The sequence below is a fragment of the Sceloporus undulatus genome, chromosome 5 (assembly GCF_019175285.1).
Source record: "Sceloporus undulatus isolate JIND9_A2432 ecotype Alabama chromosome 5, SceUnd_v1.1, whole genome shotgun sequence".
Lineage (NCBI taxonomy): Eukaryota > Metazoa > Chordata > Lepidosauria > Squamata > Phrynosomatidae > Sceloporus > Sceloporus undulatus.
The window spans coordinates 103983125-104000909 of NC_056526.1; the positions used below are offsets into that span (position 1 = coordinate 103983125).

Here is a 17785-nt window from a genome sequence, read left to right on the forward strand (position 1 = left end):
TTACAGTACAGGTAAACAAATGCTGTCAGCAATTGTTACTGAATTCTAGACCTTACCTCAACTGTTAAGAAATGCTGAAAGAGTTAGCTAAATAGAGCATTACCATCTTCAAGCACCTGCATACGCAGACTCTCTGTGGTTACTTCCTCAGTTAGGAATTCTCTTCTTCCAGAGTACTGGGAGAAAGCAAATCTAAGATTGAGTTTTTTCCTGAAACACTGCATAACTTTCCCTATATGAATGTTTTGTGGTATGAAATGAAGTTAGTTCTTTCTTGACATGTCCTTTATTTAATTTAAAAGTTTGGGCAGCAGTCCTAATATGTGAACATCAAGAAGCAAGTAAGTGAATCTTACTAAGTAGATATTCATAGGATTGCACTTGCATCATCTTAAACTGCAGTCCTATACATATTAACCTAATCTCCACTGACTATAATGTGATTATTTCAGAGTAAGTATGCACAGACCATACTGTTATCTTACTTGTGGCCAGAAATGTACTGGGGGGAGGGCTGGATAGACATCTAATTAATGCTGTTTCTTAATTTATGAAATTATTTTCACTACAGTGCCATGGACCCAAAGATCCAACTGGAAACAGTGGGTGACAACTCCATTTCTCACTTAGGGGCAGGGGAGAGCAATGGAATTATGGATATTTACGTGGTCTGTAGCTTCACAGCACATTCCCATCAACTGATATGGGATTATTATTTATTTGGTTTATATCCCACCTTTCTCCCAAAATTGGGACATAAGGCAGTTACGAATCAAGTATCTCACATGACACAAACCAAAGTGACGTGCCCATGAAACAGGATCTTCCTGGATGTAGACTTTATACAAGAAAAAGGAGTAGCCTCATTAGAACTAAAAGCATTATCCTTGTTTATCTGAATGGAATATTGTGCCCTAGAACATGCATTATTTTCCCAAACCCACTCATTTAGTGACTGTATCTTTACACATATCCACAATAAAAAAAAAAGGGGGGGGTTTGAATCCAGTGTCACCTAAGTGCACACATGCCTTGCATTACCCCACAAAACTGCTCTGTGTGGTGGTGGTCTTCCAACCTTTCCACTGCAAGATACATTTGATTTGCACTACTACATATTACACAGGCAGGTGGACATACCACTGAATACAGTACTTCATCTATATGTTGTGTACAGTGATTACCAAAGGCAAAAAAAGGAAATGAAACTACAGTATTTTGAAATGGGAATATCCCAGTTGTTCCAAGCAGCCAGGTAGATAGATACATAGATAGCTAGAGAGACAGACTTCTCTTTCAACAATATATGTAATCCTGTCAACAATTCCTATATTTAGTAGTGAGTCTGATGCATAAGCATTTTTAGCAGAACTGAGTTGAATTCAGACAAACATGGAATTATATTATTTATTTATATTTATCTACAACCCAAAATTCTGTGAAATAATTGTGAAAAATGGAATCAGATTCACTTTGCAGATACATTTTTCTTGAAAAAAATCTGAAGATCATAAGTACAGATATACCTGCCATGCATTTAAGACTAACTCATAACCTTTTCATGTGTGTAAGTACATGCTAAATGAGTGTGCATATATTCCCAAAGTAAACACAAAGTGAATGTTGTTACAGGTTTTTTAAAAGGTCAGTTTCTCTGTATTCATGGTATATACACCTATCTATTTGCACAGCCATTTCATGCATATGATGAGGATTTGTCTCTGGGGTGCCAAATGAATCTTTATTGTTCTTCCTGCCACAGACCAACATGTCTATATGTGTAGAATTTATTATTACAAACTCAGCCACCATGCAAATTTATTTGTACCCTACTTGTTAATTTCTTATTTTTAAGCAGTTGTCACAAAAAATTATCATTGATACTGAAAAGGAAGTTTTGTGCAGCCAGTTTTAAACAAGTTCAAAATTTCAAAACTTTATGAGAAAATCATCATACAGTTTCCAGCTGCGAATAGCTACTTTAAGTATCATAATCCCATCGTTCCACAGAGAAATTCAACTTCCTGGTATATCAAAATGTATGAAGAACTCTCAGTTAAACATCACATCAAGCATGTCCAGGACAGACTCTTTCAAGCTTTCAGTTTACTCCATGTAGTTCTAAGTAGTCGGGCAATGCTGAAATAAAGGGGTCCTGTGCTAGGTAGGATGCATTTGCTGTAGAATAAATGCATTTGCTTTACAGCAGTGCTAGGTGAGCACTGGAATGATAAAAATATTCCAAATTAAATAAGCATAAGTGTTTAACTGCTAGACATTTTTGCCACTTCTAAATAGAAACAGTAATTTTGATTTGATCAGTCTTGTATTTGAAGATATTCCACAAAACCATCCAACACTACACCAAAAGTGTTACAAAACTGCCTTCTGTAGAGATGAAGAATGAAAACCTTTAATTTTGTTCTACTATCTTAGTTAATTCTTTAAAAAAAATGGAAGTAGAGAAATGGCCCATTCTCTTTGGCATACAAACATCAATGATATTCAGGTTTATCTCATTTTATCCAAGGAAGTATTTGTCAAGATAGATTTTATTGTCTAGTTGCAAAATATAATCCTTATAAAAATTTATATATTACAATCTGCAAAATAATTTATGCAGTATTTTCTTGTATTAGACAAAATACAGGAACAGCTTTTTTCCTCTGATGTTTTACTTCAATAAACTTTGCCTGAAAAAATCCTTTGTTTTTGTATACTGGTAACATTTCAGAACTCCAGAATAATTTGAAATGAAAAATGATAAAAATGGTAGCTAATAATATACTTAAAGTATGTGATTTATTTTCCCTGAACAGAACAAATTCTGTGTATAAACATGGCTTAATGACATAGGCCATAAGCCTATTAGTATATAAATTCCCAGTACCTTTTAAGCTGACTGCTCTACTTTAGGAAAATGAGTAAAATTAAACTAACAGCTCAATAAATGTACTTTCCAAAGTACTTTCATAATATATTACATACAACCTGTTTTATTATTAGAAAATATAATATGAGAGTGCTTAAAGTTCAAACCAGATTTCAGGCCTCTAATAAATAGCTTTTAATATTAGGATATTTATCTTCTTCAGCTAGGTGACTGTCAAAAAAAGTGTAGGGTGACTGTAGTGACAAAATGTGAGTCACCAACAATGTACCATAATATGGAAAAAAGAATCTACACCAATTTTGCACCAATCTGTAGATCATACTGCTTATATGTCACTATTTAGAACAAGCATAAGACAACAGAATATTAAAACAACAAAACAAAATAAGAGATTGTATGTAGATCTCCACCAGCTGTTTCGTCACGCTGTACATATAAATCTGCACTGGAACCCATTTTTGTGAACCTGACAAGTATTTTCTCAGCATGACTCCTTAACAACTGGCCCAGTTTTGTTTATCATAATTTTGTGTGTAGTTTTCTTTCAGTATTAAAATTGGGGTTCTCTTTCTCTCTGTTTATTGGTATTCTGTTTCATGCTGTTCTCTCTCTCGTGATAAAGAAATAAAGCCAAAAATAGTTTATTATGATAAAGGTATAATGTAACTTTGGAAAAATTTCCTTCTCACATTCATTATGACCCATGAAGATTTCATATATGTTTACTTAGGAAAAGATGTTCTATTGAGGGCTTTCATTCAAACCATATTTTGCTATTTAAAAAGTAAATATGCATTTCTTTGTGAACTAATGTCTGGCATGCACACATGCCAAAGAATAAGCAGTTGTAATTAAACAAATAAAACTAATGAGAAAACAAAAAGAATATATTTTTCAAGAATTAAGAAGGAAAACTGATACATGGATAGAACTAGATTTTAACCCTTCCACAAATAATTTGTTCACAACAACACTAGGTACAGCATAAAGATGGCTATGCCCCACAGCCATTAAATTTTATTTCATTTCTCATAACTTACCGAAATCTATTTAAATAATAAGCTTTTGTCTTTTGAGTAAAGTTCAGGAATACAACAGAAAAGTCTGTTAATATTCAAAAATACTATTTAAAAGTTGTATACAATACACCTTCGATATTTTACATATTTTCAAATAACATAGTTGTTTTATCTTCTCAGATGTACGGTACACCACTCCCACAGTTTTAGGGTTTAATGTTGCTATCATCTTTTCATAATTTTGAACAGAGAAATTAATGTTATAGCATTGTTGATATTGGAGAATACACAGTGAAAGCGTTTGCACATTTGAGCAGTAACTGCAAAAGGTAATTATGCAAGATGTATGAAGGAAATTGTAGCAACTCATACTTCAGTTTTGTGTAAATGTTAATACAGTACTGTAGGGTTTTAGATGAAGTAGTCCGGATACTCTTCTTTTTAGTGCTAGCACGTGCCTAAATTAGTTCTCCATTTTGTGGTGGCCCTCTGAGAGTAATTCCTATTGAGAAGTGAACAAAGGCCATGACCTCTGGGTCAGAGTGTAATGCAGGAAGCATGACCTCCTCTTTGTTCAGATCAGCACTGTTTACTTTGCCTAAGTAAAGATCGCCAATACATTAACTAAAGAGGATTAAAAGGGTCATATCCCCAGGGATATAGCTCAAACAAGTGGAGAGTCTCCTTAGGCACCAAAATCATTCATTATTATTATTTTATTTTGGAAGGAGGGGGTCATTGGGGGAAAAAAATCCTTGCATGTATTTAAAGGAAGGAGAAAGAAATAACAGACATATTTAAATTTATATTTAATTTTGACTGTTACAAGTTCTTAAGAAAAGTATATTTTGAATACAACTTCTCATTTTCTGATTTTTCAAAATTAAAAAAAAAAGTTAATGAATTACAGCCGGCCCTCCTTATCCATGGATTTTTTATCCACGGATTCAAGCATCTGCAGCTTGAAAATATTCCAAAAAAAGTATAAATTCCAAATAGCAAACCTTGATTTTGCCATTTTATAAAAGGGACACCATTTTGCTATGCCCTTGTATTTAATGGGACTTGAGCGTCCATAGATTGTGTTATCCACAGAGGGTCGTGAAACCAAAACCTGGTGGATGACAAGGACCCACTGTATAGATATGGAGGTTGGCAATGTTAAATATCAATACTGCTATTTTGCTGAATTGCTGGTAAGTAAGAAGGTTCAGTTATTTATATCCCCTTTCATTTTCAAAAATAACTGAAGGTAGTTTACTTCCCATGCCTCTCACACACACACACATTGTGAGAGTCTCCCAAGAAGGCAGACAAGTTAATTTGGGCCTGAAAGCCAACAGCTGCCCAATAGTTCTCTCTGAACAGAGAATAAGCATTCGCTACCAGACATTCACTGCCAGACCTGACAAGGAGGGCATCTATAAAGCCTAGAAGAGATTTCTGGGCTCAGTTTACCGGAATGTTTTCTTGCACAAGCTGCATTTGAAGTCAATGCCAGGAGGAGTCCTTTGTTATTAACAGATACCTTTCAGTGTGCATCTATCCCGTGCTTTCTGAAATCTGGAAATAGCCCTCTTCCACAAAACCCAGATCTGTCAGAATTATAGGATTTGCTCCACCTCCAAATAGGTTGCCATGTCTCCTTAAAAAGACAAAAGAGGTGATAGAGAATGATGGCCCTTTCTAGCTCCGTATTTCATGCTATGTTTAGCTTTGCAGGGATTTTCCCCATAAAGAAGCAAATGAAGTTACATCACTATATACTTCTCCACTTTGTAATTGACTCAGTTTTCCTTTGCACAAAACTCAGATCCAGAATGTTGTCCAATTCTTATATAAATGCTTTCATAACAATTACAATGAATCTATCTAAACTCTAGCTTAGTGGGAAGTATCTGACTATTGTCCAAGTGCAGTAGCTGTGTTGTCTGGTTATGGTGGCCTAGGAACTGACCATGTTCCAGTAATAATCTATTTAGGTGGGTAATGTGACATAGAAGAAATACTGTTCTCACTCTGAATTAGCTTTGGCTGTCCTTAGTGATGTCTTCTTCTGCCAAATGTGACTACCTATGGCACAAACATAAGTACTATTACAGTTGGCCCATCATATCTGCGTGGATTCCATCTCCCCATGCAGATGCCAAAACCACAGGACCTGCAGGACATGTACTGGACACATGAACACAGGAGCGCAGTTGCGTGCATGCGTTGCCATTGAGGTAAATGGGGCAGGGCCATCATCAGATGCTCAGATCCCCCGTTGGCAAGCCCACAGTTGGGGGTGGGCCGACTGTAAACTGTACACTCATCCAAACATTACTGAGCAGTGTACATAAAAATAATAATCAGAATTTCAGTACGATATTAGAAGAATATAAAACTTTAATAAGAATATGATTAAACTGAGACGAATGTGTGATAAATCTATTCATTTCATGTCAGTGAAATCCATGGGACTTTAGTTGTGACTAACAAGTCCTATTTATTTTACTGGGTCTACTTTAGGTAGGACTGATGTTGTTTAGCCCCGGCCCCATCAATATCAACAAAGCTGCTGTTTTGCCTCTGGCCTCACTACTGGTCTAGTTCCAGTGTGATGACAGGAGAGCAAAAAAACTTAAGTTAGGCCTTATACAGATCAGCATTTTGTGCCTGCCTGTGGGTGGAGTTAGGGCACTGCGTCCGCACGCTGGAAGCCCTAACCCCGCCCCTAGGGCGCTATTTTGGCATGCATTGATCTACATGGCATGCGCCATCATGGCACAACTCTGGCTCTGCATGATGCAGCAACGAAGGGGCATCATAACACCGCACTGCCATGGCTATGGCGCCCTTTGGCGAGCGCAAAAAGGAGCTGCTTTTTGCGGCTCCTTTTTGCGCTCTCCAGAGGCTGGATCAGGACCACAGCGTGAGGTTGCTGTGGCCCCGATCCAGCCAGTAAAGGGGTGGCTGCAGACCACCTGTATAGCCCCTTAATTAAGCAAAATAAAATAATAATTGTTGAGCAAGCAGTAGCACAAAAAATAATAGGCACATGCTTTGTCTTGCACAATAGAAAACTGCAAGATTTCTTCCAAGTGTTAATTCTTTTTGTTGATGTTTTTGGCCCGCCATTGGTCCATATACTAATTCTAGAGGGCCACTTCTGCTAATGCAAAAGACTGTAATATAAATGAGTAATTTATATTTGCTGCTAAAACTGTCTTTATTAATACATACCTCATTATACTTAATCAACTTTCTAATCACTACATTCCTTCCAAGGCACCTTGCTATTTTATTTGAGCTTCACAGGAAGAAGTTCCTTTTAAAAGTTTGAATAATGGATTACTCAGCATGTTCTCCTATATACCTGTTCTTCATGGAGCATTTAAACACAACCTGCCACCAGGCAGCATATTATACTGCTGCCATTCTTTAATAAACTTCATAAATTATATGCTATAGTCAGTGTGTTAAAGACCACGTGTGAACATTTGCTATATTGTCAAAAGGTCAGCATGTTTGTTTTCCAATCAACTTGGTTGCACAAACAAGAGCATATGAACAACTAATTGCATGCATGCAAGATATTCCAGTTAACTTGTGGTCACCCAAGTCTACTTTTGATTTAAACCTCTACAATGATAAAATATGGAAAATATTATGTACAGTAGACCCTTGGTATCTGCTGTGGTTTGATTCCAGGACCTCCTGTGGATACCAAAATCTGTAGAGGCTCAAATCCCATTATATACAATCGCATACTAAAATGGTGTCCCTTATATAAAATAGCAAAATCAAGCCTTGCTTTTTGGATTTTTTTTAAAAATTCAAGTCATGGATGGTTGAGTCTGTGGATGTAGAATCCATGGATACGGAGGGCCAACTGTATTGCAGAATTCATATTTTGTAGTCTCTCCAAGATACAGCCCATCACTCATTTTTGAGAAACTGTGTGACACAGTTAAAATACAATATTAGTTACAATTATGACTATAACTCAGATTATTAAAAAATACTTCAGTACCAAACTAAAACATCCATTAAATGGAAGTGCTGAGAACCAGTGTGGTATAGTGGTTTATAACACTGGACTATGATTCTGGAGACCAGGGTTTGAATGCCTGCTCAGCCTTGGAAATACACTGGTATTCCCAGTTTATAGTGATATTGGGCAAGTCACACTCTCTCAGCCTCAGAGGAAGGCAAGCAAAGGCAAAACACTCTCTGAATAAATCTTACCAGGAAAACCTCAAGATAGGGCTGCCTTACGGCTGCCCTAATTCAGAAACAACTTGAAGGCACACAACAACAATGTAATTTTTAATGTAATTTTATACTGTTTAGATGATTTAAACTGTTTTACATTTTTATTGTAATGTTTTTTTAAAATCTGTGAGCCGCCTTGGGTCCCTTCGGGGAGAAAAACAGCATATAAATGAAACTACAACAACATCAACATGTAATGACACAAATATTAATGAGTCATTACAATCGTATTCATATATAAAAGTAATAGCCTGTTTAGCTTTAGAAAATGTGTTCATACTAAACACATTCTTTTAATTAGGAAAAAACCCAGCTCAACCTTTGATGCATAAATAAAAATATCATGAATATTGTTCAGCTGTACTATGGAAGTCTGGATTCTGAATCCACAGCCATTAACATTACAGATGTTCAGAAGCATTTTAATGTGAATATTCTTTTTTGTATTATTCAGTTTCTTCATTTTGGGGGGGAAAAACCCCCAAAAGAGCACATAGAGCTAGCATTTCCTTGTGGACTCCTCTTAGAAGGGGAGGGAATATCAATTTATTTTCATATCTATTTAAATATGAAAAAGGTTATTGGCTTTTTTAATGACTGTTTTAAGCAAACAATAGTGTTGCACATATTTTTCGGCCATTTATCTTCTCAGATGCATGTTCCTGCCATTTATTACCATTTATATAATCTCAGTGCAACCTGCAACCTACATCCTACCAAGACATGTGGGATGGAAGGATCTGTTATGCAATTATAGGTTTAAAAAATTTCTGCATAACCCATGTAGGATGCTCAAAATTTGAATGCTAGCTTTGAAAATAAATGTACTAATGCTAACCACTAGAAATTGGGAGATTAATTAACTGTGTTTAATATTAACATCTGAATAATCTGGTTCACTGAATTCTGTTAATTCATTGCTTAATTTGTTAGTTTATTAAACATGCCATGGGGCCAACAAAGAAAAGTACAGTATATGGTTTGTCACTGTTGACCCCTAGTGCCACATTTTGTTATTAGCGCCTTTGAAACTAGTCTTTTTTTGTTGTTGTTGTTTTGAAGTAGCTCTCTAGGCATACAGTATTTGACTAACAAATTGGTGGGAACAGTGGAATTGTAGTACAATGCATCTAGAAACTACCAGGTGATAAAAAGACTCTAATAACCTGCCTGTTGCTTTTTTACACACACACACACACACACACACACACACCCAAAAATATATCTTATCCACTCTAATCCAATACCTTGGATTATTTGCCTAGATTGGTAGATATTAATAAAAATATATTCATTCCAGTTAGAGGGCATCAATACAATACAGTGTAGCAATAAAGGACCCATGGGCAGGTTTACTTGTATCTATTCTATTGTTTGAATGTACAACACTGTGCAAATCTACAGCGCTATATAAATAAAGCATAACGATAATAATAACAGAACTGTGTGTTAATCAAGAATGGAGAGTTCTTAATCAGGAATATTTTTAGTTACTCTGAGCACAAACAGAGCATTTTTCTGAACTGCTGAATACTGTAACTGCATCTTCTATTTTTCCATTCATTTATATCTAAGAAACATGGGCCAAAATCCGGTATCAGCTACTTAGGTCCAAAACACACTAGGGAATCCTGGAAACTGTAGTTTATTGTGGCACCAGAGGTGTCTGGTAGAGAAGGCTAAATGTCTCACAAAACTACAGTTCCCAGAATTCCCTAGCATTGAGCCAAGGCAGTTAAAGTGGTCTCAAATTGGATTATTTCTGCAGTATGTTTTGGACCTTAGTATAATCACTAAGAATCTGTACAGACCAGTTTTATATGCCGGTGTGAGGTTGGTGTGGGGGCATGGCATATGCATGCGGGATGCGCCCATGCCACTCACACGTCAGCGTCATGCCACGTGCCCAACTGCACGGCAGGGGCATCAAGACGCCCAGTTGGTGCAGCATTTAAACACGCTGTGCCAAAGGAGCACCAAAAAGCCACCGTCACTGCAACTAGGCGCCCTTTCTGCAGCACTAAAAGAAGCCACATCGGAGCTGCAGCGTATGGTTGCAGCAGCCCCGATCCAGTGAGGAAAGGGGCGACATAAAGCCACCCTTAGGTGGTTGTTGAGTTCCTAAGTAACCTCTCCTGGCCCAGCCCTCCCAAATCTGGCAGAAATGTCATTCAGCTGCTGCAACAGCCAGCAGATTGGATCTCATTCTCCCCATGCGTCTGTCTGATGCACAGTAAAGAAGGTAGAGGGAGGAACTATGGTTGTGGCAATAGCAACACACTCATGACTAAGTAGCGATCATGAATACAAAAATTATCTGGTTTTACTCATCTGTAATTGTTCCATATTCACAACTGCTACTTAGTCACACTTTTGACACTATTGCCATGATTGTAACTCCCTCTTAAATCTATTTTAGTAGACATCAGCTGAATAAGGAGATAGAGATCCATCCTGCTAGCAGTTGATGTTTCTGTCAGGTTTTGGGGAGGGGCTGTAGGGCCAGGTGAGGTTACTTTGTTACATATAAATATACTTATCTATGTAGCTGATTTAGGATTCTGATCATAATTTGCAAATATTAATGCTTCAGATGGTGTTTTAAAAGCAAGGGGCAGAGGTCCTACATTTAGTCCCTGACATCTCCAGTTCCTAAAACCCTCAGCACTCTCCAGGCCACTGCACCTTCTTGAAACCATCTCAGGAAACAAAGAACAAGGCAATAATGTGGACCCTTGCTATACGCTGGGGTTTGGTTCCAAGATCCCCCATGTATAACACAATCCGTGGATTCTCAATTCCCATTAAATGTAATGACATAGCAAAGTGGTGTCCCTTATAAAAAAAATGGAAATCAAGGTTTGATATTTGAAATTTATACATTTTTGGAACAATTTCAAACCGTGGATGCTTGAATCTGTGTATAAGAAGGGCCGACGGTACCTCTCATGCACTGCATCACAAGGATAACTGAATGCTAAGAACAAGCAAATTTATTTACTAAGCTTTGCAGGGGGGAGGGGAAATGATTTGGCTACTAATTAATTCAGGAAATTAATTAATTAAGACTTGTTGGGAAAATTAACACATAAGTAGTTGTGTTTACCTAGTTGTTCCCCAACTCACTTTATGCTTTTGCTTCTTCCAGCTTGCTCTTTCTTCATACAAAGATATATAACCTACAATAAACACGATCTACAATAAGAAGCAATTGTTTACATAATAAGCTAAGAAACATATTTTATTTTAACCATTCTCTTTACCTACAGTTTTCTGTTTTAACATAAAATTGGAAAATACAAGGATACAGCAATTAAGGTTGTGGGCTCAACCCACAGCAAATACAGCTCCAAATTCAAGGTTTTTTTTTTTACTATGGGTGAGCTAAATAGAGTAGGGTTTTTTTGTGTGTGGGCTTTTCAGGTTATGAGGCCGTGTTCTGGAAGAGTTTATCCCTGACGTTTTGCCAGCAGCTGTGGTTGGCATCTTCAGAAAATGCTGGCATGGAAGAGTGTGGTATATACAGCTGGCCCTTCTTATACACAGATTTTTTATACAGTACACGGATTCAAGCATCCACGGTTTGAAAATATTCAAAAAAAGAATAAATTTCAAATATCAAACCTTGATTTTCCATTTTTTATAAGGGACACCATTTTGCTATGTCATATTTAATGGGACAGTTTCATTTTATGCTGATAACTCTGCACAGGCCAGAACACCTTGAAGCAAACCCTTAATATATGTTGAAACAAACAACAATTTCTGCACTTGTTCTAGTTGCTTTCTTGTCCAACATGGGTGAAAGGGCTTAGTCAGAGACGGATTAGGATCTTTCTCTTCCTTTCCTGCTTCTTTTACTTCCTCTGTTTATCACCTATCAAAAAGCATTATAAGATTATATTGTCAATTCATTCACTATTTATTAACCGACTGCCCTGTAAAGAAAAGTAACCAACCCAAACTGAACTTTCTGCCTTATTATTGTTTGCCCCCACCCGCCCCCGCCTGTTCTCGGATGAGGGAGGACCTGCCATGCCATGTCTCCCTGCCATCCTTTTCTCTTTTAGATTCGTTTAGGAAGGATCGGGCTGTTTACATCCAAGAATGCCCTTCTTTTATACCTATTCCTCCTCTTGAGAATTCTATATTTTCTGCCTGAATTTTGGTTCTTTCAAACTCATCATCCTAAGAGGGACACCTCCATGTTGCTGGAGTAAAGGCTCCAGTAGGCTTTTCACTCCAGCATTACTCTCTCAACATCCATCCCCCTTTACAATATAATCCATACATTTATCTTCTTCATCTAACTGCAGACAACCTTTTTTTAAAAAACGGATGAGCCTATGCTATATGGGAGAAAAGAGAGAAAGCGAAAGAATCTCACACAGAAGGCTTCTGGTTGGACTAGGTTTGCCAGGTAATATAAGGGACAGGGCTTCTTTACTTTTAATAGTCATGCCAAAGAGGGAATTTTAACAGGTATTGCTAGTTATGCAAGTTTCACCTGCTGAAATTCCCTCTTCTATGCAGTACAAGTACCCTGTCTGTTAATTCATTTGGCAACTCTATATTGGATTAAATCACTGAAGACTATGCTTTCTGGTTTAGGGTCCCCTCCCCATAATTCTCCATGATTTTAAAATCCCACAGGACAAGGGTGGGAGAAGTCAAGTGGTGTTTGCTTGTTTGCCAGATGCAAGGAAATTGTCCCAACAGAGATATGCAAAATGTTAACTGAGGATAACTGGGAACATACAAAGGGAAAAGCTAATCTGGGGTCAAAAATAACAGATTGTGATCAGTTCTGGATCAACATCTCCCAATGCTCTCCAGTTATGTTATCAAACTATATTGCAAGGAGCCCAGAGCCATATACCTTTGTCAGAAAAATGATACAATTTTAATATAAATAGCATCTTCCCTAAATCAGCAATCTTTGTATAAGGACACCACCCTTTTTTGGACTGGTCAATATTAAGATAATAAACTAGCGTTGGCATCGACAACATAAAAGAGAACAGAAGTGGCCAGAAGACATCAGCAATTCTCCAAATGAAGACATTACAGTGGGCAGGGTGAGGAAAATTCTCTATAACCATGCTAGGCCACATGAATTGATACAAAATTCCTATAATGTATGTACTATATTATTCTAGGAATAAAAACTGTGAATGGATCTGGATCCGGACCTGATACCTTGCAAACTACGGTAATTTTACTGCACAGTTCTATAAAGGATGCCAGCTAAAATAAAGGGCAGGGCTCCTATGTCTTTAGTAGTTGTGCAGAGAGAGACTTTCAGCAATTGTTGTCATGTAACCTTCACTAGACAGAAATTCCTCTCCTACACAACCACTGAAGGTATAGGTACTCAGTCCCTTATTTTACCTGGCAATCTTGGACCAAATGTAAGGCAGTAATACTCCAAGCAGTAGTACATGGACTGGTGCCGATCGACATGCGCTGTAAATTTATAGAAGCTCCCCATGAAGCATTGCCAACTTTGAAGGTGAAACAAACACTAATAGTCATTTTGGAAGCAATATAACATCATTTGCAAGTCCTTTACAATGAAAGGGATATTAAATGTTATTACCAAATAGTTCATGTCTGGGAAGTCATGGATCAACAGCAATTCCATCCAGTGTATAAAATGACATTCACTGTACTTAGGATTGTTTAGGAGGCCCAAATAACACTCATTTCACACCTTTTCAGCTCATGGTTATTTTTTTACATAATTTTAAAATTAAGTTATAACATAAGACAAAACCGCAGTCCTAAAACTAGAGTAAATTCCATGGAATAAACTGGACATGTGCCCAAACAAACATAGCGTGATGCTACAAGTCACCGGTGAACTATTTGGGATTATACAGCTAGGCACTGTCTGCTAAGAATTGCAGAGGCACAAGAAATAATTATCTGGATAGTTTCCCCACAAGTTTCTAATTTGCAGAGTATGGGGGAAAACCAAATTCCCGTTCTGCATAATTTCCTGATAAAAATATCATACCTAGTTTCACTAGAAATGCTGTTCTCCTCTGCTGGGTGCACAGTATTTTAAAGAAACTCTTACTAAAGTTAGCCGACTTGAGAGGCGAGAAAAAATTATCTTTAGTTGGAAGCTTTCCTAAACCGTATCCTTCATTACTGATCTCCCTGACTTCTTAGATTCCCAATATCTCTTTACTCTGGATAAGAATTATAAATGAAAGAGATGAGGAATGCCAAAAAAAAAAAAAAAAAGAGCAGAAGAAGGTAACGAACTGCCAATGAAAGAGCACTTTTGGAAACAAGGGTCTCAGTGATGCAACCAGGAGCTTGAGAGGAAAAAACATCACCTGCAATTGTTTAAATATTTATTGGTTTTAAAAAGCCCAGTAGTGACAATACAGTTGGTTCGAATGCTGGCTAGTTTATAATATACATGGAGTGTCCTCCCCACGGAAGAATGGGGTAGTACTAAAACAAATGACAGTACTTGTGCATAAGTAAACCGTACTTGCCCATGGGGAATCACTGGAATATATTTGCCCATAGGGAATAACTGGAGAATACTTGCCAACAGAGAATCATAAAGGAACACTTGCCCATAGTGATAATTGCAGAATATTCCCCCATAGTGAGTACCTGTTCATGGGGTATCATAGGAGAATACTTGTATTCCCCAGAGATGCCCTGTGAGTAAGTATTCCCCTATGTTTCCTTCTGGGCTGGTATTTTCCAATGATTCTCTATGGGTAATTATTCCCCAATGATTCCCTTTGGGCAAATATTCCCCCACTGATTCTCTATGGGCACATATTCCCATATGATTCTTTATAGGCAAGAATTCCCCAATGATTCCTTATGGGCAAATATTTCCCTATGATTTTGTATGAACAGCTTTCCCCCTCTGATTCCCTATAATGGGCAAGTATTCTATGAATCCTTATGGGCAAGTATTCCCAATGATTCCTTATGGGCAAGTATTCCCCTATGTTTCCCTATGGGCAAGTATTCCCCTATGTTTCCCTATGGGCAAGTATTCCCCTATGTTTCCCTATAAGCAGGTATATGAATCCTTATGGGCAAGTATTCCCAATGATTCCTTATGGGCAAGTATTCCCCTATGTTTGCCTATGGGCAAGTATTCCCCTATGTTTCCCTATAAGCAAGTATCCTATGAATCCTTATGGGCAAGTATTCCCAATGATCCCTTATGGGCAAGTATTCCCCTATGCTTCCCTATGGACAAGTATTCCCCTGTTTCTCTATAGGCAAGTATCCTATGAATCCTTATGGGCAAGTATTCCAATGATTCCCTATGGGCAACTACTTCCCTCTGATTTCCTATGGACAAGTATTCCCCTAGGATTTCCTATAGGCAAGTATTCTCCTATTATTCCTTATGGGCAAATATCCCCCTGTGGTTCCCTATGGGCAAGTATTCCCTCATGTTTCCTTATGGGCAAGTATTCTCCTATGGGTCCCTATGGGCAAGTATTCTACGTATGCTTATGGGCAAGCATTCCCCTATGGTTCCCTTATGGGAAAGTCCTGCCAGTTGTCCTAGTAGGTCCCGAAGAAGGGGACACAAATACACAAGCGAAGAAGCCGCACTCACTCACTCACTCCCCAGCCTTCCTCTCCTCCTCCGCCGCGGCAGGCAGCGCTCCCTGCCTGGGCTCCTCCGGCCTTTGCCAGCCTGAGAGCCCCGCCGCCACCGGCCCCTCCTCGCCTGGCACCGCTCCACGCGTTCAAAAGAAAACACCCCGGGCCTGGCCTTCTTCTTTCCCGCCTCCCTCCCTCCCTTTCCCGGCTCCATTGTCTCCTTCCCTTGCTTCCATCTAGCCATGCCTTTGCCTTTCAGGCTGGGAGGGGAATAGAAACGCCGCAAGAGCTCTAACTCCCGCTTAAGGGCTCTGTGTGTGTGCGCGCGTTGTTTCGCCATGGAGGATGAGTTTGTGTGTGCTGCATCCACATTAGGGAAATAACCCGGTTTGGTTGCGCTTTAACTCTTTCTGTGGTTCAAGGCTATGGAATTCTGGGAGTTGGAGTTTGTTGTGGGGCCCGGAGCGGAGCACTTGAGCCAGACAGAGTTAAAGCGGTGCAAAACCGGGTTATTTCCCCAATGTGGATGCAGCTTTGGCTGCCTCAGTGTGGGGGCTTCAGTCTCGGTCCCCGACTCCTTGTTCCCCTCAAGGTCTGAGGAGCTGAGGGGAACCAGCAGCCATTTTGTCCCTCCTCCTCCTCCTCGGGCGGCCAAGGCCTTGTGTCAGTCAAGGACAAAGCCTCCCCCCGCTTTCCCTCCGTCCGTCCTCCATGTTTTGGAGCGAGGGAGGGAAGGAGGAGTAGGCGAAGTCCAGGGCTTTCACGGCCTTTGGGGGCTCTTCTGTGGCCATGTTCTGGAAGAGTTTAAGACGCCAGGAAGCCAGAGATGCTGCTGCGAAACGTCTCCCAGAACATGGCCACAGTAGAGCCCTTCGAGAAGCCCACAAAAACACGCTATGGACGGAGGAGGCTTCTCCAATCCTCCCTCAGACGCCTAGGCCAGTGATAATAATAAGTGACAGGAGAAACGTTATTCTCCCCTCCTTCGCCTCAGGAGGCAACGACAGACATGAGGCGGGGAAGGCCTTAGTCGTCAGCAAACAAAAACAACGTTATTCGGCCCCTTCAGCCCTGGACAATAACAAATAAAAAGGAGTGTTGTTGTTGTTGTTGTTGTCTGGGGGGGTTTGCGTGCCCCACCACATTTTCTCACACTCCTCCAGAAAGGGAGGGAAGAGGACGAACATGGGTCCCCCCCCTCCTGGAAACAACCCCCAGGACAGCCTGGAGGCTCATTAATAATTTCAAACGGCTTCCCATTTCCATATTTAAATTGTGAAGCAGCGTTATGATTAATTAAGGAGTAGGAAAACTCCCTCCTCCATCGCCACTCTGCAACCAAGAGGAGGAGGAGGAGGAGGGTTCTCTGACTAACCCAAATTTCCAGAAAGAAATTTAACTCTTATCTGCTGGGAATGCACAAAAAAAGCTGAAAGAGAAGCATGGTCTCTTTGGAGATCCACACTGTGGAAATAATCCTGTTCGACACCGCTTTAACTGCCATGGTTTAAGGCTATGGAATTCTGGGAATGATAGTTTGTTGTGGCACCAGAGCTTTAGTGTCATCTGGAATAATACTGTGTCCAGTTCTGGGCACCACAATTTAAAAAGGATGTGGAGAAAATGGAGCGTGTCCAAAGGAGGGCGATTAAAATGGTGAAGGGTCTGGAAAGCATGCCCTATGAGGAACAGCTTAGGGAGCTGGGGATGTTTAGCCTGGAGAAGAGAAGGTTAAGAGGTGATATGATAGCCCTGTTTAAATATATGAAGGGATGTCATATTGAGGAGGGAGCAAGCTTGTTTTCTGCTGCTCCAGAGAAAAAGGACCCAGAACAATGGATGCAAGCTCCAGGAAAAGAGATTCCTAACAGTAAAGGCTGTTAAAAGTGGAACACACTCCCTCGAAGGGTAGTGGAGTCTCCTTCCTTGGAGGTCTTTAAGCAGAGGCTGGAGGCCATAAATTGGGGATGCTTTGATTGAGAGTTCCTGCATGGCAGGAGGTCGGATTGGATGGCCC

General features: G+C 39.3%; 1 long non-coding RNA gene across 1 annotated transcript in view; it reads right to left on the reverse strand.

The window, feature by feature from the left end:
- Positions 1–15850, reverse strand: part of LOC121930991 — a 140591-nt gene extending 124741 nt beyond the window's left edge. The window contains exon 1 of the long non-coding RNA XR_006104053.1: positions 15782–15850. This is a non-coding gene — a long non-coding RNA (uncharacterized LOC121930991). The remainder of the gene's footprint in view (positions 1–15781) is intronic.
- Positions 15851–17785: the final 1935 nt, after the last annotated feature.